We start from the raw sequence: 23,170 nt of genomic DNA, 5'->3' as shown, positions 1-23,170 counted from the left end.
GGGCTCTGATCTGGCTCCCCCAGGACATAAACTTGGTCCACTATGAGCCTCTGGCTTTTTCCTCAGAGGTGGCTGGAGCCTGTCTGCTCACCATGTAGATACAAGGTGGCTCAGGGTGGCAGGTGATAACATCCTTGGAACCTGACTTGGGGCTTTGCTCTGTGTGGAGCAGGAGTCCAGTGGGAGCTAAGTCCCCAATTTTCTCTCTCTTTCTCTCTCTCTCTCTCTCTCTCTCTTTCTCTCTCTCTCTCTCTCTCTCTCTCTCTCTCTCTCTCTCTCTCTCTCTCTCTCTTTCCCTCCCTCCCTCCCTCCCTCTCTCTTTGGTTCTCTGAGACTTCCCCACAATCTCTCTTTTCTTCCCCTCTGAGGGCCAAGACCCTTCCTCCTGCTGTGTCCATTTCTCTTTCCACCTCTTCGACAGAGGTCTTCTCTCCTGCCTCCATGATAATCTCCATTCTCCTCTGTCTGGCTTTCAATGTGTTCTGAAACATTCCATCTTTTGTAACACAGGATTCTAGGCTAAGGATTCTTGTATCAAACAATGTTTTGTCTTAGACGTTCTAAGGATTAACCACTGGTCTATGCCTATAGGAACTGGATACTTTCCAATGGGAGTGTCTCTCCTCCATTCCTTGATCATTTTGTCTCTATTGAGACCCATTGAGCTAAATATAAAGCTTGTCTCTAGAGCATGCTTGTGTTTTAGCCCTCAGGAAACAGGAAACTTAGAGGACAAAGGTATTTCCAGGAGCATTCACCTTGGGGGTATAAGTCTAGACATCTCCCGGGGGAGGAATGTTATGGGGACACTTAGTGACTTATTCCTCATGTTCCCAAGAGATTGTGCCAATGGAGAGGAAGGACTCCTCATGAGCATTGCCTTGGAATTCTTCCAAGCAAGGCCTTGGAAATCTCTGGAAGCATAGGTCCAGACATCTCTCAGGAAAGGTGCTATATGGTGTTTGAGTCCCCAACTCCAGAGCATTGTCCTGGAATTCTTCCAGAGTAAGCCCAGGAAATCCCAAAAAGCCTAAGTCCAGACGTCTATCAGGAAAGTCCCAGGTATGCCTGGTGACTGTACTCCCTATGTTCCCAAGAAGATTGGGCCAGCAGAAAGGGGAATGCCCTGCTTTGATGCATGGTGGGGACACCACACAGTCACACTACTGCTAGTGAGGCTCCTTATTTATTTTTCCAGAGAAAATTGGAAATGCCAACAGTTAATATAAGCTAAAAGATGAGAAAGCATAGTCCTCCAATGGGACTCTCAATTACAATACCATCCTCCTGTCTGTAAAAGACAAGGAAAGTAGTCAGAAGTTCCCTATGCCCAGATGTTTACAGCTCTTATCTAAAGATAAGAACCTGAGAAGGACTTGTTGCTTGTGTTATACCCATGTCTCAATTTTAATTAAAGGAAAAATCTTCTTTAATGATCCCTTTCAAAACTTGTTAAAAGGCATGAAAAAATGTACCACCAAGCCAGTTCACTGAAATAAGTTAAGGGAGATCATTCAGGGGAAAGAGGAAAACCCAGTTCTGCAAAACAAAAAACAAAAAAACACACCAATACAAAACAAAAAACAGAAAATAGGGTCAGTTTATTGCGCTCATTGTTAAAGTACCCTGCTCCCTGAAGGCCACCCAAATTGTAGCTCCAAGCCTCAAGGGCCTTGCTTCACCTGCAGGTCAGAGGGCCACGGGCAAAGAGAGTGCCGGAAACCTCAAGATGACCTTCAACCCCTGGACTCTCAAGGACTTTGCCCCAAGTGCTACCAGCCCCAGCACTGGGCTAGGAACTGCACTGTCTCCTGAAGGGGGTTATGGGACAGCCCTAAAACCCTACTCACAGCAACTAGAAAGGGCTGAAGATGCCTGTGGTAGTTAGGTTCAGGTGTCAACTTGGCCAGGTGATGGTGTGCCATTGTTTTGTTTCTCTGGACTTAACACATCAGTATGTGAAATTCATCTATGGCTGATTACCTTTGCAATTGGCTAAGGGGAGACTTCCACAATGAATGACATTTAATTTAATTAGCTGGAGGCTTAAAAGAGAGAGGTCAGAAGGGAACTCAACACAGCACAGGACAACAGCTCAGCATGCCTCATCTCAGCACTTGCAGCTCAGCCCAGACATTTGGAGATGCAAAAAGGAATCACCCTGGGGAAGGCCATTGGAAGCCAGAAGCTAGGAGAGAAGGCCATCAGACATTGCCATGTGCCTTCCCATGTAACAGAACCTCAGATGAAAGCTAGTTGCCTTTCCTCTGAAGAACTATACATTTTTTTTTAATTTTTTTATTAATCAAAAAAAAGAAAAGAAATTAACACAACATTTAGAAATCATTCCATTCTACAAATGCACTCAGTAATTCTTAGTATCATCACATAGATGTATGATCATCATTTCTTAGTACATTTGCATCGATTTAGGAAAAGAACTAGCAAAACAGCAGAAAAAGATATAGAATGTTAATATAGAGAAGAGAATTAAAATAATAATACTAATAATATATATATATATAAAGGAAAAAGAAAAAAACAAAAACAAAAGATACAAACACACAAACAAACAAACAAAAAACATATTTCAGGTGCAGCTTCATTCAGTGTTCCAACCTAGTTACATTACACTTAGGTATTATTGTGCTGTCCATTTTTGAGTTTTTGTATCTAGTCCTGTTGCACAGTCTGTATCCCTTCAGCTCCAATTACCCATTATCTTACCCTGTTTCTAACTCCTGCTGGTCTCTGTTACCAATGATATATTCCAAGCTGATTCTCGAATGTCAGTTCACATCAGTGGGACCTTACAGTATTTGTCCTTTAGTTTTGGGCTAGACTCACTCAGCATAATGTTCTCTAGGTCCATCCATGTTACTACATGCTTCATAAGTTTACTCTGTCTTAAAGCTGCATAATATTCCATCGTAGGTATACGCCACAGTTTGTTTAGCCACTCGTCTGTTGATGAACATTTTGGCTGTTTCCATCTCTTTGCAATTATAGATAATGCTGCTATAAACACCTGTGTGTTTTTGCCCTTTTGTCTTTGCCCTTAAGTCCTTTGAGTAGATACCTAGCAGTGGTATTGCTGGGTCATAATCCATTCTGCCATTGTATGTCTTTTGATTGGGAAATTCAGTCCATTAACTTTTAGTATTATTACTGTTTGGATAATATTTTCCTCTACCATTTTGGCTTTTGTATTATATATATCATATCTGATTTTCCTTCTTTCTACACTTTACTCCATACCTCTCTCTTCTGTCTTTTCGTATCTGACTCTAGTGCTCCCTTTAGTATTTCTTGCAGAGCTGGTCTCTTGGTCACAAATTCTCTCAGTGACTTTTTGTCTATAAATGTTTTAATTTCTCCTTCATTTTTGAAGGACAATTTTGCTGGATATAGGAGTCTTGGTTGGCAGTTTTTCTCTTTTAGTAATTTAAATATATCATCCCACTGTCTTCTAGCTTCCATGGTTTCTGCTGAGAAATCTACACATAGTCTTATTGGGTTTCCCTTGTATGTGACAGATTGTTTTTCTCTTGCTGCTTTCAAGATCCTCTCTTTCTCTTTGACCTCTGACATTCTAACTAGTAAGTGTCTTGGAGAACGCCTATTTGGGTCTGTTCTCTTTGGGGTGCGCTGCACTTCTTGGATCTGCAAATTTAGGTCTTTCATAAGAGTTGGGAAATTTTCAGTGATAATTTCTTCCATTAGTTTTTCTCCTCCTTTTCCCTTCTCTTCTCCTTCTGGGACACCCACAACACGTATATTTGTGCGCTTCATATTGTCATTCAGTTCCCTGATCCCCTGCTCAAGTTTTTCCATTCTTTTCCCTATAGTTTCTGTTTCTTTTTGGAATTCAGATGTCCCATCCTCCAGTTCACTAATTGTAGCTTCTGTCTCTTTAGATCTACCATTGTAGGTATCCATTGTTTTTTCCATTTTTTCTTCTTTGTCCTTCACTCCCATAAGTTCTGTGATTTGTTTTTTCAGAGTTTCTATTTCTTCTTTTTGTTCAGCCCATGTCTTCTTCATGTCCTCCCTCAATTTACTGATTTGGTTTTTGAAGAGTTTTTCCATTTCTGTTCGTATATTCAGCATTAGTTGTCTCAGCTCCTGTATCTCATTTGAACTATTGGTTTGTTCCTTTGACTGGGCCATATCTTCAATTTTCTGAGCGTCATCCATTATTTTCTGCTGGTGTCTGGGCATTTGATCAGATTTCCCTGGGTGTGGGACCCAGCTGGTTGAAAGGTTTTTCTGTGAAATCTCTGGGCTCTGTTTTTCTTCTCCTGCCCAGTAGGTGGCGCTCGTGGCGCTCGTCTGTCTGCACGGCAGTCGGCCGGGAAACCGCGCGTGGAGGCGGGGGTCGCTGGCCGCCGCGGCTTGGGAGAGTGCCGGTCCTAATTGCCCAGCTGGCCCGAAAAGCCAAGCGTGACGGGAGGGCCCCGCTATCCAACGTTTCCAGTCAGACGGGGGAGCCACGTGCGTGGAGGGGGACCCCAGTCGCCAGCCGCCCCGGCCGGGAAAACGCACGCCCCTCGGGTATCTCACCGCAGCAGATTTTCCCTGCCCGTTCAGCTGTTCCAGAATGGGGTACGCTGTCTTTTTGGTCTCTGTCGTGACTCCGGGAGCTGTTTAGTATTGTTTCTGTTTCTTTAGTTGCTTTTCTGGAGGAGGAACTAAGACCCGCGCGTCTTACTAAGCCGCCATCTTCTCCGGAAGACCAGAACTATACATTTTTAACTAAATAAATCCCCTTCTTAAAAGCTGATCCATCTCTGGTGTGTTACATTCTGGTAGCTTTAGCAAACTAAAACAGATTTTGGTGCTAGAAAAGTGGGGTGCTGCTGCAGTTTGCAAATGCCAAACATGTTGGAACATTTTTTTTTACATGGATAGGGAGAAGATTTTGGAAGAACTCTGAGGAGCTTGATAGAGAAGGCCTAGAGTGCTTTGAAGAGACTATTGGTATAAACAGAGCCACTGCAAGTCTGGACAAAAAAGGGACAGAAAAAGGACAAATTGGAGTTTGCAGAGAGAACAATGGAGGTGAGACTCAGTGAAGCCAAGTACTTGGTTGATATTAAACAGCTCATTAATGAAAAGCCAGATTCAGTTCAGGTGTTCTTTTTTTAAGGATATTTTCATTGACACATCTTCACACACATACTTTCCATACATGGTATACTGTTAATGGCTCACAATGTCATCACATAGTTGGGTATTTGTCACCACAATATTTTTTTTAGAACATTTACATCACTCCAGAAAAAGAAATAAAAAGAAAAAAACTCATACATCCTATTCCCCTTATCCCTTCCTCTCATTGACCACCAGTATTTCCATCTACCCATTTTATTTTACCCCTTATCCCCCCTATTACATACTTATTTTGTGTCCATATTTTTTTTACTCATCTGTTCATACCCTGGATAAAAGGAACCTCAGACACAAGGTTTTCAGAATCATACAGTCACATTGTAAAAGTTAAATCTTTATACAATTGTCTTCAAGAATCAAGGTTACTGGAACACAGCTTAACAGTTTCAAGTACTTCCCTCTAGGCACTACAATATACCATAAACTGAAAAAGAATATCTATATAATGCATAAGAATAACCTCCAGGATAACCGCTTGACTCTGTTTGAAATCTCTCAGCCACTGAAACTTTATTTTGTTTCATTTGTTTCTTACCTTTTTGGTCAAGAAGGCCTTCTCAATCCCTTGACGCCAGGTTCTAGATCATCTAAGGAATTCTGTCCCAAATTGCCTGGGAGATTTACACCTCTGGGAGTCATGTTCCACATAGTGAGGAGTGGGACAGTGAGTTCACCTGCCAAGATAGCTTAAAGAGAGAGGCCACATCTGAGGAACAAAAGAGGTTCTCTGGGGCATTACACTTAGGCCTTATTTTAAATAGGCTTAACCTATCCTTTGCAGGAATAAGTTTCACAGCGGCAAACCCCAAGATCGAGGGTTCAGCCTATTGATTTCTTTGTTGCCACTGTTTGCAAGAATATGAAAAATTCTCCAAATGGGGAAGTTGAATATTTTCTCCTTTCTCCCCAATCTCCCAAGGGGACCTTGCAAACACTTCTTTATTCACTGCCCAAATTACTCTAGGATATATTGGGGCATCATATTAACCTGGACAAACCAGCAAAATCACACACCCTTATTCAAGATTCTATGTTCTTATGGTGCTCAACTAAACTGACCGTAGAAGTTAAATTAGGTAATGCATTACTGAAAATATAAATTTTGCACCAACTAAACATCTCTCCCTTTAGTCTCACACAGAATTTGAAGTTTTAAAATTAGGACAATATTGTCTTTTACCCTGTATTCTGCTCTACCTTAGTCCTATCCAGATCAGCTTCATTCACATCTCTACTTGAAGTCTGATCACTTTTACAGCTTTTTAAACAGCTCCTGCATGGGGTAGTGCTGACTTTCATAGCTTCAGAGCTCTAATTCTGAGTCTCAGGTGTCACACAAATACTTGAAGTTTCTGGGAACGACCAGGTTATATACAAACAGGTCAGTATTTCAGAATTATGAGTAACAGTCAAAACTCCTGAATATGTGTGACTGCTATAAGAGCTTACAATCTGGGATCCTTTACAATAGGTTCCAACCTGATAACCCATGCTCTTGACTTTAGTTCACCAAGTTTTTACATTATAGTTAGTCCATATGATTGAGACATGATAATATTTGTCTTTTTGTTTCTGACATTTCATTTAACACACTGTCCTTAAGGTTCATATATCTAGCTGCATGCATCACAATTTCATTCCTTCTTGTGGCCACTTAGTAGTCCATTGTATGTATACACCATGGTTTCCCTTCTATTCCTTAGTCATTGTACCCTTAGGCCACCTCCATCGATTGTGAATTGTGAACACTGCCTCCATAAACACCAGGTGGACATGTTCATTTGTATCCCCACACTCAGTTCCTCCAGGTATATACTGAGCAACTGGGTTTCAGGATCATATGGCAACCCCAACCCTAGCATCTTATGGAACCACTGCACTGCCCTCCAAGGGGCTCCAAATGTTCAGGTGTTCTTGAAGCATGCTCATCCATGACAGAATTTCCCAGATGCTATAAGAGGAAGAAGCACAGTGGCTTGTCTCCACCTGTGTTTTACACTGCAGCTGTAATGTATTAGTCAGCGTTTCCCCAGAGAAACAGAACCAACAAGAGAGATCTGTAAATATAAGATTATAAAGGTATCTCATGCAACTGTGGGTACAAAAGAGTCCAAAATCCATAGGGCAGGCTGTGAAGCTGTCGGCTTTGATGAATGGTCTGGACAAACTCAACAGGAGAGGCCCACTGGCTGAAGAAGCAGTGAAAGAATCTCTGTTCTTCCTTAAAGGCCTTCAACTGATTCGATTATCTCCTAGTGAACGGCATGCCTTAGTTGATGTATTAGTTAGGGTTCTCTAGAGAAACAGAATCAACAGGGAACACTTGCAAATATAAAACTTATGAAAGTGTCTCACGTGACCGTAGGAATGCAGAGTCCAAAGTCCACAGGGCAGGATGCAAAGCCAATGACTCCAATGGATGGCCTGGATGAACTCCACAGGAGAGGCTCACCAGCCAAAGCAGGAATGCAACCTGTCTCCTCTGAGTCCTCCTTAAAAGGCTTCCCATGATTACATTTAGCATCACTAATTGCAGAAGACACTCCCCTTTGGCTGATTACAAATGGAATCAGCTGTGGATGTAGCTGACATGATCATGACCTAATCCTATGAAATGTTCTCATTGCAACAGACAGGCCAGCACTTGCCCAATCAGATAAACAGGTACCACAACTTGGCCAAGTTGACACCTGTCCCTAACCATGACAGTCCACCCCTTGTCAACTTGGCACATATATATATATATCACCTTAGACCATACTTAATTTCCAAATGAAAACAAATAAGCACACATTTTTTTCTTTTACCTGACAATACTCAACTGTCCTGCATATAACTGGAAACACATTAAATCTCTCCAGAATAGGGTGCAAATCCTTGGGCAACATTCATTCTTAAACTTGATATCTTACAACTTAAATAGTATAACATGAGCAAAACAGCATTACAGTCCTCGTTTCTGTAACTGATCACGTGGTCGAAGTTCATATTTATCACTACCTTCTTCCACTACCCATTCCATGTTCCCTTTCCCCTCAGCAAGCACTTCAGCTGCCCGTGGTTCTTTGCCTGGTGGGGTGACCCAAACCTTCATTCCTGAAGTTTCAGAGCCATTAGTAGTCCTGCCTGGATTGTGTTGTTGCAGTTTTCCATTGATTTTAATCACAGGGCATGGTAGTACTAATAGACGCCCCAGGGGATCTCCTATATTCCAAGAAAACTCTTCTTTACCTCCATTATGTAGTTGCAGTCCTACTTCCTTCTGATAGTCAGGTTCAGTTACCCCAGACAATAATGTAATCCCCTTCTTGGTGTGTTGATCCAGAGGCATAAGTAGCCCAAAGTGACCAGGTGGCAATCTTAACTTCCAGTTCAGTGGTATCACTGTTGTTTCTCCTGGAGGAAGGACACCCCATTTTGGAACTAAAACCTGTAGACCAGCAGAACTCAGGGTAGCAGGGACAGGAAGCAAAAATTTTCCTAGTGGATCACTAGGGGTAATAGTGAGTGGCACCACACCCATTTCCACCCCTTGGTTCCTGGACCCATGGATCCTGGCTATGGGAGAAACAGCACCATACAGCGGACGCTGATTCAGAGCATACACAGCTTCCTGGAGAACATTATCCCAGCCTTTCAAGTTTTTGCCACCTAGTTGGCACCGTAATTGAGTTTTCAAAAGGCCATTCCACCATTCTATCAATCCAGCTGCTTCTGGATGATGGGGAACATGGTAAGACCAGAGAATTCCATGAGCATGTGCCCATTCCCGCACTTCATTTGCTGTGAAGTGTGTTCCTTGATCCGAAGCAATGCTATGTGGAATACCATGATGACAGATAAGGCATTCTGTAAGCCCACGGATGGTAGTTTTGACAGAAGCATTGCATGCAGGGAAAGCAAACCCATATCCAGAGTATGTGTCTATTCCAGTTAGAACAAATCGCTGCCCCTTCCATGAAGGGAGTGGTCCAATGTAATCAACCTGCCACCATGTAGCTGGCTGGTCACCTCGGGGAATGGTGCCATATCAGGGGCTGAATGTGGGTCTCTGCTGCTGGCAAATTGGGCACTCAGCAGTGGCTGTAGCCAGGTCAGCCTTGGTGAGTGGAAGTCCATGTTGTTGAGCCCATGCATAACCTCCATCCCTATCACCATGACCACTTTGTTCATGAGCCCATTGGGCAATAACAGGAGTTGCTGGGGAAAGAGGCTGACTGGTATCCATAGAACGGGTCATCTTATCCACTTGATTATTAAAATCTTCCTCTGCTGAAGTCACCCTCTGGTGTGCATTTACATGGGACGCAAATATCTTCATGTTTTTAGCCCACTCAGAAAGGTCTATCCACATACTTCTTCCCCAGACCTCTTTGTCACCAATTTTCCTATTATGGTCTTTCCAAGTCCCTGACCATCCAGCCAAACCATTAGCAACAGCCCATGAGTCAGTATACAAACGCACCTCTGGCCAGTTTTCCTTCCAAGCAAAATGAACAACCAGGTGCACTGCTCGAAGTTCTGCCCACTGGGAGGATTTCCCCTCACCACTGTCCTTCAAGGACACCCCAGAAAGGGGTTGTAATGCTGCAGCTGTCCACTTTCGGGTGGTACCTGCATATCGTGCTGAACCATCTGTAAACCAGGCCCGAGTTTTCTCTTCCTCAGTCAATTCACTGTAAGGAACTCCCCAAGAGGCCATAGCTCTGGTCTGGGAAAGAGAAGGTAATGTGGCAGCAGGAGTGGAAACCATGGGCATTTGTGCCACTTCTTCATGTAACTTACTTGTGCCTTCAGGACCTGCTCTGGCTCTATCTCATATATACCATTTCCACTTTACAATAGAGTGCTGCTGTGCATGCCCAACTTTATGGCTTGGTGGGTCAGACAACACCCAACTCATGATAGGCAACTCAGGTCTCATGGTAACTTGGTGGCCCATGGTTAAGCGTTCAGTCTCTACTAAGGCCCAGTAGCAGGCCAAAAGCTGTTTCTCAAAAGGAGAGTAGTTATCTGCAGCAGATGGTAAGGCTTTGCTCCAAAATCCTAATGGTCTGCATTGTGATTCTCCTATAGGGGCCTGCCAAAGGCTCCAGACAGCATCTCTATTTGCCACTGACACTTCCAGCACCATTGGATTTGCTGGATCATACGGCCCAAGAGGCAGAGCAGCTTGCACGGCAGCCTGGACCTGTCACAGAGCCTCTTCTTGTTCAGGTCCCCATTCAAAATTAGCAGCTTTTCTGGTCACTCGATAAATGGGCCGGAGTAGCACACCCAAATGAGGAATATGTTGTCGCCAAAATCCAAAAAGACCAACTAGGCGTTGTGCCTCTTTTTTTGGTTGTGGGAGGGGCCAGATGCAGCAATTTATCCTTCACCTTAGAAGGGATATCTCAACATGCCCCACACCACTGACACCTAGAAATTTTACTGAGGTGGAAGGCCCCTGTATTTTTGTTGGATTTATCTCCCATCCTCTGACACGCAAATGCCTTACCAGTAAATCTAGAGTAGTTGCTACTTCTTGCTCACTAGGTCCAATCAACATAATATCATCAATATAATGGACCAGTGTGATGTCTTGTGGGAGGCAGAAACGATCAAGGTCTCTGCGAACAAGATTATGACATAGGGCTGGAGAGTTGATATACCCCTGAGGTAGGACAGTGAAAGTATATTGCTGACCTTGCCAGCTGAAAGCAAACTGTTTCTGGTGGTCCTTACTAATAGCTATTGAGAAAAAAGCATTTTCCAGATCAATAGCTGCATACCAGGTACCAGGGGATGTATTGATTTGCTCAAGCAATGATACTACATCTGGAACAGCAGCTGCAATTGGAGTTACCACCTGGTTGAGTTTGCAATAATCCACTGTCATTCTCCAAGACCCATCTGTTTTCTGCACAGGCCAAATAGGAGAGTTGAATGGGGATGTGGTGGGAATCACCACCCCTGCATCTTTCAAGTCCTTAAGAGTGGCAGTAATCTCTGCAATCCCTCCAGGAATACGGTATTGCTTCTGATTTACTATTTTGCTTGGTAGGGGCAGTTCTAGTGGCTTCCACTTGGCCTTTCCCACCACAATAGCCCTCACTGCATGAGTTAGAGAACCAACGTGGGGATTCTGCCAGTTGCTCAGTATGTCTATGCCAATTATACATTCCAGAACTGGGGAAATAACTACAGGATGGGTCCGGGGACCCACTGGACCCACTGTGAGATGGACCTGAGCTAAAACTCCATTGATCACCTGGCCTCCATAAGCCCCCACTCTGACTGGTGGTCCAGAGTGACGTTTTGGGTCCCCTGGAATTAATGTCACTTCTGAACCAGTGTCTAATAATCCCCAAAATATCTGATCATTTCTTTTACCCCAATGCACAGTTACCCTGGTAAAAGGCCATCCCTGGGGAAGACTTAGAGGAAGGTTAACAGTATAAATTTGTGGCAGTGTAACAGGTTTCTCCCCCATAGGGACCTGGCCTCCCCTTCATTCAAGGGACTCAGGGTCTGTAAACTGTTTCAAGTCTGGAAATTGATTAAGGGGCCGTGACTCTGTGTTTTTGTAATTCAGGTTAGACTTCTGTTCCCTTGACCTAGATCTCTTTTGTTTATACAGCTCCAACAAGAATTTAGTAGACTGCCCTTCTATTGTATTTCTAGGCACACCATGATTTACTTACTAGCCAATGCCACAAATCTCTGTGTGTCATATAATTTTGATGCCTCCTTGAGTTTGTTGTCTATTATAATAGCCGCGTCTACCCTGTCTTTGGTGATTAAGTGCTGCCACCTGGCTTCTGCCAACTCGGGATCCTGTCATCCCCATTGCGTTTAAGGATTCCAGCTCAGTGACAGCAGTTCCTACAGTAATATCTGACCTACAGAGAAGTGCAACCACAGAGCTCTTGAGGGATGATGGTGCTAGTCTCACAAACTTATTTCTCACTGTTCTGGTAAAAGATGTATCCTCTGGACATTCCTGGAGTGTAAGAGCAGGCTTTGCATGATAAATCCACTCTAACATTCCAATCTCTCTAAGCCTCTGGATCCCCTCATCTACATTATACCAGGGCAGTTCTGGCATTTCAACCTCAGGTAATGTTGGCCACCTTTTGATCCATGTTTCAACCAACCACCCAAACAAGCTGTTAACACCTTTTCTAACTGCTCTAGCTATAACATTGAATGCAGAATCTCTGCTTAGTGGGCCGATATCAATAAATTCAGCCTGATCCAGCCTTATATTCCTCCCACCATTATCCCACACTCTTAAAATCCATTGCCACACATATTCCCCTGATTTCTGTCTATATAAATTGGAAAACTCACACAGTTCTTTTGGAGTATAACGTACCTCCTCATGTGTGATACTTTGTACCTCACCTTTAGGGGTCTGTTGGGACTTTAGTCTAGTTATAGGTCTAGAAGAAATGAGGGGTGGTGGGGGTGGGTCATGAAAAGAATTAGAAATATCTTCCAAGCCATTTGCTTCAGGGCTTTCATTTGCAGTTTCATCTGGTGAAACAGGATTAATAACTCTAGGGCTAATCCCTTCAGGAGGAGGTTGGGTGGCCAATTCCTCAAGGCAGGCTGGATGTGGGGTGGCTATGTCTTCAGAGCAGACTATTACAGGGTTATCTAGAGAAGGCTCAGTATGGTCTAGGGTTTCAACATCATCCCCAATATCATTATGAATCCATATGTCACCATCCCATTTTTCAGGGTCCCACTCCTTTCCAATCAATGCCCTCACTTTAACGGCAGACACCATGCAAGACTGAGATTTCAGTTTACGTTGTAAAGTTGCTATTCTACAATAAGATTCTGAGTCTGATTTTCAGAGATCTCAAGTCTACGGCTACAGGAAATAAGATTTTCCTTCAGGATACTCATAGAAACGTCTACATCTTTCAGACGGCTCTTAAGCTTCTCATTTGAAGCCTTAAGCCCATACCTTTCACCCTTTAACGTAGACAGTGTATCTAACAACAACCAACCAACATCTCTATAACTCTTATTTCTACAAAACTCTGTAAAGGTGTCAAAAACATTATCCCCCAGAGTCTGGCTTCGTACAAGCAAAGCATTAGGAGAATCTAATGATGATATTTTGACTATCTCCTTTGCCAACTCACTCCATGGATTGGGAGTGTCATTCTGATTATGAGAATCAGAGTCCTTAGTGTCTCTGAGTCCAGTCAGAGTAGAAAACCATTCATAAAAACCCATTTTTAAGAATTCTGTTCCTTAAGAACCACTCCTGGTACCAAGATGTATTAGTTAGGGTTCTCTAGAGAAACAGAATCAACAGGGAACACTTGCAAATATAAAATTTATGAAAGTGTCTCACGTGACTGTAGGAACGCAGTGTCCAAAATCCACAGGGCAGGCTGCGAAGCCGATGACTCCAATGGATGGCCTGGACGAACTCCACACGAGAGGCTCGCCAGCCAAAGCAGGAATGGAATCTGTCTCCTCTGAGTCCTCCTTAAAAGGCTTCCCATGATTGGATTTAGCATCACTAATTGCAGAAGACACTCCTCTTTGGCTGATTACAAATGGAATCAGCTGTTGATGCAGCTGACGTGATCATGACCTAATCCTATGAAATGTCCTCATTGCAACAGACAGGCCAGCACTTGCCCAATCAGATAAACAGGTACCACAACTTGGCCAAGTTGACACCTGTCCCTAACCATGACAGTTGATCACAGATGTAATCAGCCACAAATGCAATCAACTGACTGATGATTTAATATACCAGCCTTCTGGGTTATCAACCAGTCATGAAATATCCTTGCAGCAATGGTCAGGCCAGTGCTTGCCTCTCCAGACAACTGGGTGTAATCACTTGGCCAAGTTGACACAAGAGCCTAACCATCACAATGCCCAAGACCATGTATGACTCCACTGACTTCACATCTGACCATCAATCTAGAGGGGCCTCAGGTGACACTCGATATGCAGGTAAGATTATTAATTTTGCAATTAAGTAATAGAGCCATTTACTCTTTTCTGAACTGCCACTGTGGGTCTATCTCCACTCAGACTTGCCGAGTTATGGGAGTTGACAGTAGAGCCAAAACTAGAACCTTCACTACCCCTCTTCTTTCTAAGTTTAGAAACATTCTAGTGTCTCATCAATTTCTCATTTTCCCTGTATCTCTCACCCCCTTCTAGGGAGGGATCTTCTTCACTCCCTGGGGGCTACCTTAAGACTAGCAAACCTGGCTAGTATTTACCCCTTGTTTTCCCTGAAGCCCCTACTAAATCAAGGCCTCTTGGCATCCCATAAGAAATCCTTAAGCATCCATATGGGATGAAGGCATCCCTGGCATAGCTCAGTGAACAGCCTCTTATTGCATTCAGGTTTTCTGTCCTAGATCTTAAAAAATCATTTTTGTGTCCCTCTTCATCATGACTCTAAATACCTATTTGCTTTTAAATGGCAGAAACTTAAGGATAGGATTCCAGACAGTTCTGCCCCAAAAGTTTCAAAAATACTCATCATATCTTTAAGAATGCCTTAGCAGAAGCAAAAAACCTTACTGACCTCCAATTGTCTCAAAGCACAGTCTTGCAATATGTTACTTTTTGAACTAAAATTCCTAATATGAAAGTGAATCTTGGGTAGTCATTGCTGACTACAAGTCCTAGTTGGATGCAGAAAGTTGTGGAGGGTTTAAGAAAGTGAATTTTGTAGTTACTACTGTCTATAAGCCATGGATGGAGTGAAAAATTGTGGAAAGTTTGAGAAAGTAAGTTTCATTTGTAGTCACTGCTGACTACAAGCCCTAAATAGATATAAAAATGTGTAGAGTTTATGATAACAAATTCTGTCTGTCATAGTGCTGCTCTTTCAACCTTCTGAATACTCTGTCTAAACATTTATGCTGGCCTTATCATCATTTATTTCAAAAAAGTCTTCCCTGAAAGGAAAGCTGTTACAAAAGATTTCTTCTTTCACTTTATAAAAATGAAGTGCTGAAATAATGTAACGTTACATAGAAAGTGTTAAGAAAATATTGCAATAATTTTAACAGTGGATTTTCTATCTTTCTGTTAAACTAAAATTTGTCACTTATTTAAATATTATGTAAAATTCCTAAGAAGTTAACAATATTCTCACTGACCATGTTATATCCTAATACTGATCTGCATGATTTTAGATATTATTAGTCATGGTTTTGGTTATTCTTAGAAAAAGCACAGATCACAAAACAACCACATTTACTTATCAGTTATACTACTTTTCTGTAAAGCTCCCCCAATTTAAATTTTTTGTAAAATACTATCTAATTTAACCTGTCTAGATTGTTTATTTAGACAATATAATTCAGCTTTTCTTGACATGGATCTAAAATAAAGAATAAAATCTTAATCAGAAAATAAAATGTTTGCAAAGTGCCTTAAAGTACTAAAGAAAAATGTGAATCTATTAAACTTCTCCCCCTCAAGAATTCCTACTATTCTCTTAAGCAAAAAGGTCTCCCGGCTTAATAAGTTAAACCCTCAATCTTAAAGCTTGCTCTTTTGAAACTTATTTCTGTAGTAGCAAGACTAAGTTTACTTATAATTAGTTACTAAGAGTGAACCCCAGATGTGCCTGTATGAATCTGTTGTGGATCTCAGAAAAGCCATGTCCTTTAATACTCTTCCAATATTGCTGAGCGGGAGCTTTTTGATTATTCATGCAAATGTGCCCCACACAATTGGTGGTAATTTTTGATTAGTTGGTTTCCATGGAGATGTGTCTCCACCCTTTCAAGTTGAGGTTGCTTACTGGAGCCCTTTAAGAGGGAACCATTTGGGAAAAGATTTCAGAGTCCACAAAGCCAGAGCCCTTTGAAGATGAAGAAGTAAAATGCCCCCAGGGGAGCTTCATGAAACAAGAAGTCTGGAGAGAAAGCTAGCATACATCACCATGTTCACTATGTGCTCTTCTAGTTGAGAGAGAAACCCTGAATGTCGTGGGCCTTCTTGAACCAAGATATCTTTCCCTGGATGCCTTAGATTGAACATTTCTATAACTTTGTTTTAATTTGGACATTTTTCACAGCCTTAGAACAGTAAACCTGCAACTTATTAAATCCCCCTTTTTAAAAGCTGTTCTGTTTCTGGTATATCAAAGTAGAACAGATTTGGGTGCCAGAGAAGTGGGGTGCTGCTGCAGTTTGCAAATATCAAACATGTCGGAGTGTTTTTTTAAATTGATAAGGGAGATAAGTGAGGTCACTTATTGGAGCTCTTTAAGAGGGAAATATTTTGGGGTTGCCATTTTAAACCCAGCTCCATACAATGCTCTGCTGTCACTGCTACCAGGACTCAGTTTGCGCCCCAGCACCCCCCTGCCAACAGCTCTGCCACCATGGAGGACATGAACCAGTTCAGCAACATGGAGGAATTCGCAGAGGGATCCAAGATTAACACAAGGAAGAATCAGCAGGATGATGGTAAAATGTTTATTGGAGGCTTGAGCTCGGATACAAGCAAGAAAGATCTTTGTCTCGATTTGGACAGGTTGTAGACTGCACAATTAAAACAGACCCAGTCACTGTAAGATCAAGAGGATTTGGATTTGTGCTTTTCAAGGATTCTGCTAGTGTTGATAAGGTTTTGGAACTGAAAGAACACAAACTGGATGGTAAATTGATAGACCCCAAAAGGGAGAAGGCTTTAAAAGAGAAAGGACCCCCCCAAAATTTTTGTGGGTGAACTGATCCAGATACTTCTGAAAAGCAAATAAAGGAATATTTTGGAGCATTTGGAGAGATTGAAAATATTGAACTTCCCATGGATACAAAAACAAATGAAAGAAGAGGATTTTGATTTATCACATATACAGAGGAACAGCCAGTAAAAAATTACTAGAAAGTGGATATCATCAAATTGGTTCTGGGAAGTGTGAAATCAAGGTTGCACAATCCAAAGAGGTATGTAGGCAGCAACAGCAACAACAGAAAGGAGGAAGAGGAGCTGCAGCTACTGGATGAGGTGATACTAGGGGTCATGGACAAGGTCAGGGTCAAAACTGGAACCAAGGATTTAATAAGTGTTATGATCAAGGATATGGAAATTACAATACTGCCTATGGTGGTGATCAGAACTATAGTGGTTATGGCAGATATGATTATACTAGGTATAACTATGGGAACTCTGGATATGGACAGGGATATATAGATTACAATGGCCAACAGAGCACATATGGCAAGGCATCATGAGGGGGTGGCAATCACCAAAACAATTACCAGCCGTACTAAAAGGGGAAATTTGAGAAAACAGGAGGAAATGCTAAAGTAACCCATCTTGCAGGACGATGTTGAAGATTGGTCTTCTGTTGATCTAAGTTGATTATTTTGTAAAAAGACTTTCTTAGTGTACAAGACACAACTGTCTAACTATATGTAGCTGCCATTTAGTTTACTTTGTTTTTACTTTGTCTATCGCTATCTCTGTTATGCCTCAGTGTGGATTTGTTTATACAAATTTTATTTGTATGATTTCATGTTAAACTTCACAGAAATGCTTCCTTATGTGATTGTTTTTCCATGTCAGGTACTAAATAGCTCAGTAAAAATGTAATTTTAAATAAGCAATAATTAAGGCATGGTTTATTTTATAGCAAGTTATGGTCCATAGAGAGGAACAGTGGTCCTTTATGAACAGCCAGTCAGTGTCATCCTGTTCCCCATTTTTGTAGATGTGTTCTATGTTCTAGGCTTCCCCTCCCTTTTATCCTAGGCTTCCACCACTCTGTTGAGTAATGTCCTTTCCCCACTATCTGGAGACATTATCATGGCATTGAGATTGCATTCCTCAAAAAAAAAAAGCTTTTTAATGAGAAAACATTAGTAGCCCCTTTTATGAGTAGAAAGGATTTTGTTCCTATTTGGGAAGCCATTTGTTATGATTTTCTAGTTCTTAGAGTCAGTGATCTAGAAAAAACTTTAGCTAATGACAATACTATGTCAAAATCTCCAGTTATATACACAGGGAAAGAGCACTGGAAAACTGGTAGGAGCAATACCTAACTGAATTTAAGAGTGTCAAAAGCAGTTTGCAAGTTTAAAGGATTTTGGCAGACCAGGCATAAATTTACCAATTAAAATTGAATTAAAAGTTGATTACTCTATAAGATACTTGAAGTAGTAGCAAAGTAAAATTGTATTATATTGGTCTTATGCTATAGCCACCACTGAACTGAACAAAATATTTTCTGTTTGGGCACTCTTAGGGAGCTGTGATGGAGTTAACTGTTCTTGTGGTGTGAATTTGAAAAAGTCATTGGTAATAAATCCCATGCAGTTTTTCATGAGCCAGAGTAATTAAGCATTTCCATATTCAGACATAAGAAGGAATAGTGGAAAAGAAATACTTTAAATTTTTGTATATTAGTGCACATCTTAGTGTGACAGTTGATATCATCACAGCAGATCTCTCTAGTCCTGGAGAACTTTTTGGACAAATAGCACCAAACTTGGAACTCTGTGTTCAGTATAGTTAATTGACTTAGGGAAAAGTTTGTTTCCATGGTTGCACATTCACTTGCTGGGATCATTATGAAAAATACTTAACTTACTCATATGCACACATGCAAATTAGTTGGTTTCACAAACAAGTATACATTTTTTTATGTTGATGAACCTGCTGTTATAAAAATTTGGTGCCTGAAACATTTCTTTTTTTCCAGTGATATTTATATTTGCAGGGCTATTAAGTTAAAATGCTCTTAGCCTTGTTTGTTCCTTTGTTGTTTTTTTGCCTTTACATATAAGCCAAGTACCAATGTTGGCTCTCACAAGGAATGCTCTGTTCTTTAAACATGGCAACCTTAAGGAACAACATTAAGTTGTAATGTCAAAGTCAGTAGGTGCAGTGTCTTTAGGGTAGTGAATCTTGTAAATTCAAATTTATGACTAGGTGACAAGCTGACATTGAGATTGTCCTTTCCCTGATCAAAAGTGAATGAAGGTTTTTTTTTGTTTTAAAAAAGAGGGAATCATTTTGGAAAAAGCTTCAGACAATGCAGCCAGAGCCTTTGGAGATGAAGAAGGAAAACACCCCCAGGGGTGCTTCATGAAACAGGAGACCTGGAAAGAAAGCTACCAGACTTCATTCATCATGTTTACCGTGTACCTTTCCAGTTGACAGAGAAACCCTGAATGTCATTGGCCTTCTTGAACCAAGGTATCTTTCCATGGATGCTGTACATTGGACATTTCTATAGCCTTGCTTTAATTTGGACATTTTCACAGCCTTAGAACAGTAAATTTGCAACTTATTAAATTCCCCTTTTTAAAAGCTGTTCCATTTCTGGTATATCACATTCTAGCAGTTTTCAGACTCGAACACCAGAGAACTTCAAATGTGCTCTCTCTCTCTCTAAGCCAAATTCTGCAAATAAACTGACTACCTTTCTCCCTATATGGGCTCCCTAGCAACATGAAACATGACTCCCAAGGATGAGCCATGCCCTTGCAGCCTAGGATTCCAAGTCCCAACCACAATGTTCTTAAAAACTCTAAAAAGTACCCTGAGCTCTATCTTACTCCTGCTTCTGTTCAAACCATGTGTGCTGGTTTGAAAGGATATATGCCCCCTAAGAAAAGCCATGTTTTAATATAAATCCCATTTCTTAAAGGTAGAATAGTCTCTATTCAATGCTGTGTATTTGGGACTGTGATGGGATCATCTCCCTGGTTGATGAGATTTAGTTAAGAACGGTTGTTAAACTGGATTAGGGGATGACATGTCTCCACCCATCTGAGTGGGTCTTGATTAGTTTCTGAAGTCCTATAAAAGAGGAAACATTTTGGAGAATGAGAGACTTGGAGAGAGCAGAGAATGCTGCAGCACCATGAAGCAGAGTCCACCAGCCAGCAACCTTTGGAGATGAAGAAGGGAAATGCCTCCCGGGGAGCTTCATGAAATAGGAAGCCAGGAGAGTAAGCTAGCAGATGACGCCGTGTCTGCCATGTGCCCTTCCAGCCGAGAGAGAAGCCCTGACTGCGTTCGCCATGTGCCTTTCCAGATGAGAGAGAAACCCTGAACTTCATCGGCCTTCTTGAACCAAGGTATCTTTCCCTGGATGCCTTTGATTGGACTTTTCTATAGACTTGTTTTAATTCTCGGCCTTAGAACTGTAAACTAGCAACTTATTAAATTCCCCTTGTTAAAAGCCGTTCCGTTTCTGGTATATTGCATTCCAGCAGCTAGCAAACTAGAACAGATTTTGGTACCGGGAGTGGGGTGCTACTGCTGCAGTTTGCAAATACCAAGCATGTTGGAGTGGCTTTTTAAATGGATATGGGGAAGATTCTGGAAGAGTTGTGAAAAGCTTGATAGAGAAGGCCTAGAATGCTTTGAAGAGACTGTTGGTAGAAATGTGGACTCTAAAGATACCTCTGATGAGGCCTTAGACAGAAATGAGGTCCGTGTTATTGTAGACTGGAAGGAAGGCGATCCTTGTTTTAAAATGGCAGATAATCTGGCAAAATTGACTGGTAGTTTTGGCTGGAAGGCAGATTTTAAAAGCCATGAACTTGGATATTTAGCAGAAGAGATCTCCAAATTAAATGTCAAAAGTGCAGTCTGGTTTCTCCTTGCAGCTTATAGTGAAATGCGACAGGAAAGAGATAAGCTGAAAACTGAACTCTTGAGTAAAAAGAAACCAGAAATTGAGGTCCCAGAAAATTCTGGGCCTACAGAAAGGGAGACTACAGAGTATAGTGTGGATTTAACCAAATGTGGAACCAGCCAGCCATTTCAGAGAAAGTCAGGATCGGACATGGCGTTATCCAGGAAAGATCTGTGGAAACTCCTTATGTCTGATGGGCATGATCCAAGGCTACTGCATAGAAAGCCAATGAGAGTGCTGTGGGACCTGTATAAACAGAGCCGCTGCCAGTCTGGACTGAGGGGTTCAGAGAAGGGACACATTGGAGGAAAAATAACTTCAGAGGCAAAACCGTGGAGACTGAGGTCTGAAGTCAAGAAGCCTCGGGCAAGGAGAGCAGACCCACCCAAGCCCATGGAGAGGGTGAGTTTGCCCCAAAGGCAGAGAATGGGCCTCCCACCTCATTGCAGTGGAAGAGTCATGCCACCTCAGGCCTTGGAGAGGGTGAAGCACGTTTCTTGGGGTTTGGGGGGAGCCTGGCTGCCACCACATGGAGGGGTTGAGCGTGTGCCCCGGAGATGGCAGAGAGCCCGGGTGTGGCCCCAATGCTTGGAGAGGGTGGAGCTGAGAGAAAGGTGGTCTCCCCAATATCCCCCAAGGTTGCATTCAGAGAGAGGCAGGCGTAGGCATTTGGAAAGGGTGGGACTGCCACTTTCTAAAGCCCTGAGGATAAATGAGTCTCAGACTTTGAACTCTAATGAACTTTGCCCTGTGGGTTTTCAAAACTGTATGGGTCCGGTGACCCCTGTGTTCCTTCCTCCCTATGGAAATGTGTCTATGTATCCTATGAATGTTCCTCCTTTATATGTTGGCAGCAAATAACTTGTTGTGAGTTTTCAAAGGTCCAGAGCAAATGGAGAGAATTTTGCCTTAGGACAGACCATGCCTGTAACTGACTTGATGAGATTTTATACTGTCTCTAATTTTGTACTTCATTGTATTGCTACTGAAAGGTTTAAGGTTTCTGATATTGTTATGAAGTTAATATATTTGTATATGGGAAAAACATGTCTTTTTTAGGGGCCAGAGGGTGGAATGTGCTGGTTTGAAAGGATATATGCCCCCTAAGAAAAGCCATGTTTTAATATAAATCCCATTTCTTAAAGGTAGAATAGTCTCTATTCAATGCTGTGTATTTGGGACTGTGATGGGATCATCTCCCTGGTTGATGAGATTTAGTTAAGAACGGTTGTTAAACTGGATTAGGGGATGACATGTCTCCACCCATCTGAGTGGGTCTTGATTAGTTTCTGAAGTCCTATAAAAGAGGAAACATTTTGGAGAATGAGAGACTTGGAGAGAGCAGAGAATGCTGCAGCACCATGAAGCAGAGTCCACCAGCCAGCAACCTTTGGAGATGAAGAAGGGAAATGCCTCCCGGGGAGCTTCATGAAATAGGAAGCCAGGAGAGTAAGCTAGCAGATGACGCCGTGTCTGCCATGTGCCCTTCCAGCCGAGAGAGAAGCCCTGACTGCGTTCGCCATGTGCCTTTCCAGATGAGAGAGAAACCCTGAACTTCATCGGCCTTCTTGAACCAAGGTATCTTTCCCTGGATGCCTTTGATTGGACTTTTCTATAGACTTGTTTTAATTCTCGGCCTTAGAACTGTAAACTAGCAACTTATTAAATTCCCCTTGTTAAAAGCCATTCCGTTTCTGGTATATTGCATTCCAGCAGCTAGCAAACTAGAACACCATGTATAGAATTTCTCACCCAGTTTGTTTCCTCCAGATTAGAAGCCTTTCACAACACTTCTCCTTACAAGAGGCTACACTCCTGTTCCCCATGCCTATCCAGCCACCACAATAGCATAGCCAGAGACTTCTATGCTCAAGTAGGGCCTATGACCCACTGATGCCTTGAAGCAATTACAGAAGATGGAGCATCAGCTGAAATTCCTCTAAGATTCAGAGGGGTTAGAAGTCTCTGAGGGGGAAATGAGATAGGGTTAAAATTAAGTGGTGACTTAGCTGAGTAAAGGGCAAATTCCCAGAAGTGGTCAATTCTCCTCTCTGAGAATAACAGCAATAAACAGCACCTGTAGGCAAATGACCCTCACCTGAGTGAGACACCACAGAAAAGGGTGGAGCCTAAAGACCCACCCAAATGTGCTATCTACTACCTTGCACTGTCCTGGAGAGAAGGGAGGGTAGGAGAAAGATCCCCAACAAGGAAGGGGAGGGGGGAGAATAAGTAAAGCTAATCTATAAAACTGAATTGCCTCACAGTGTCAGGGCCACTTGCCCCTCTCACCAATGTCTTTGTGAGAGTGGCCTCCTGTCCTCTCACAGATGTTCTCAATAAATTTTCTGCCTA

The 23,170-nt window shown here is 42.2% G+C and overlaps 1 pseudogene; it reads left to right on the top strand.

Annotated features, from left to right (window-relative positions):
• The first annotated feature begins 14,079 nt into the window (after positions 1-14,079).
• Positions 14,080-17,438, top strand: LOC143671980 (heterogeneous nuclear ribonucleoprotein D-like pseudogene; annotated as a pseudogene).
• The last annotated feature ends 5,732 nt before the right edge of the window (positions 17,439-23,170 follow it).

The sequence above is a fragment of the Tamandua tetradactyla genome, chromosome X (genome assembly GCF_023851605.1).
Source record: "Tamandua tetradactyla isolate mTamTet1 chromosome X, mTamTet1.pri, whole genome shotgun sequence".
NCBI classification, from domain to species: domain Eukaryota; kingdom Metazoa; phylum Chordata; class Mammalia; order Pilosa; family Myrmecophagidae; genus Tamandua; species Tamandua tetradactyla.
The sequence above is the reverse complement of the archived record's forward strand: the minus strand, read 5'-3'. Positions and strand labels throughout refer to the sequence as shown.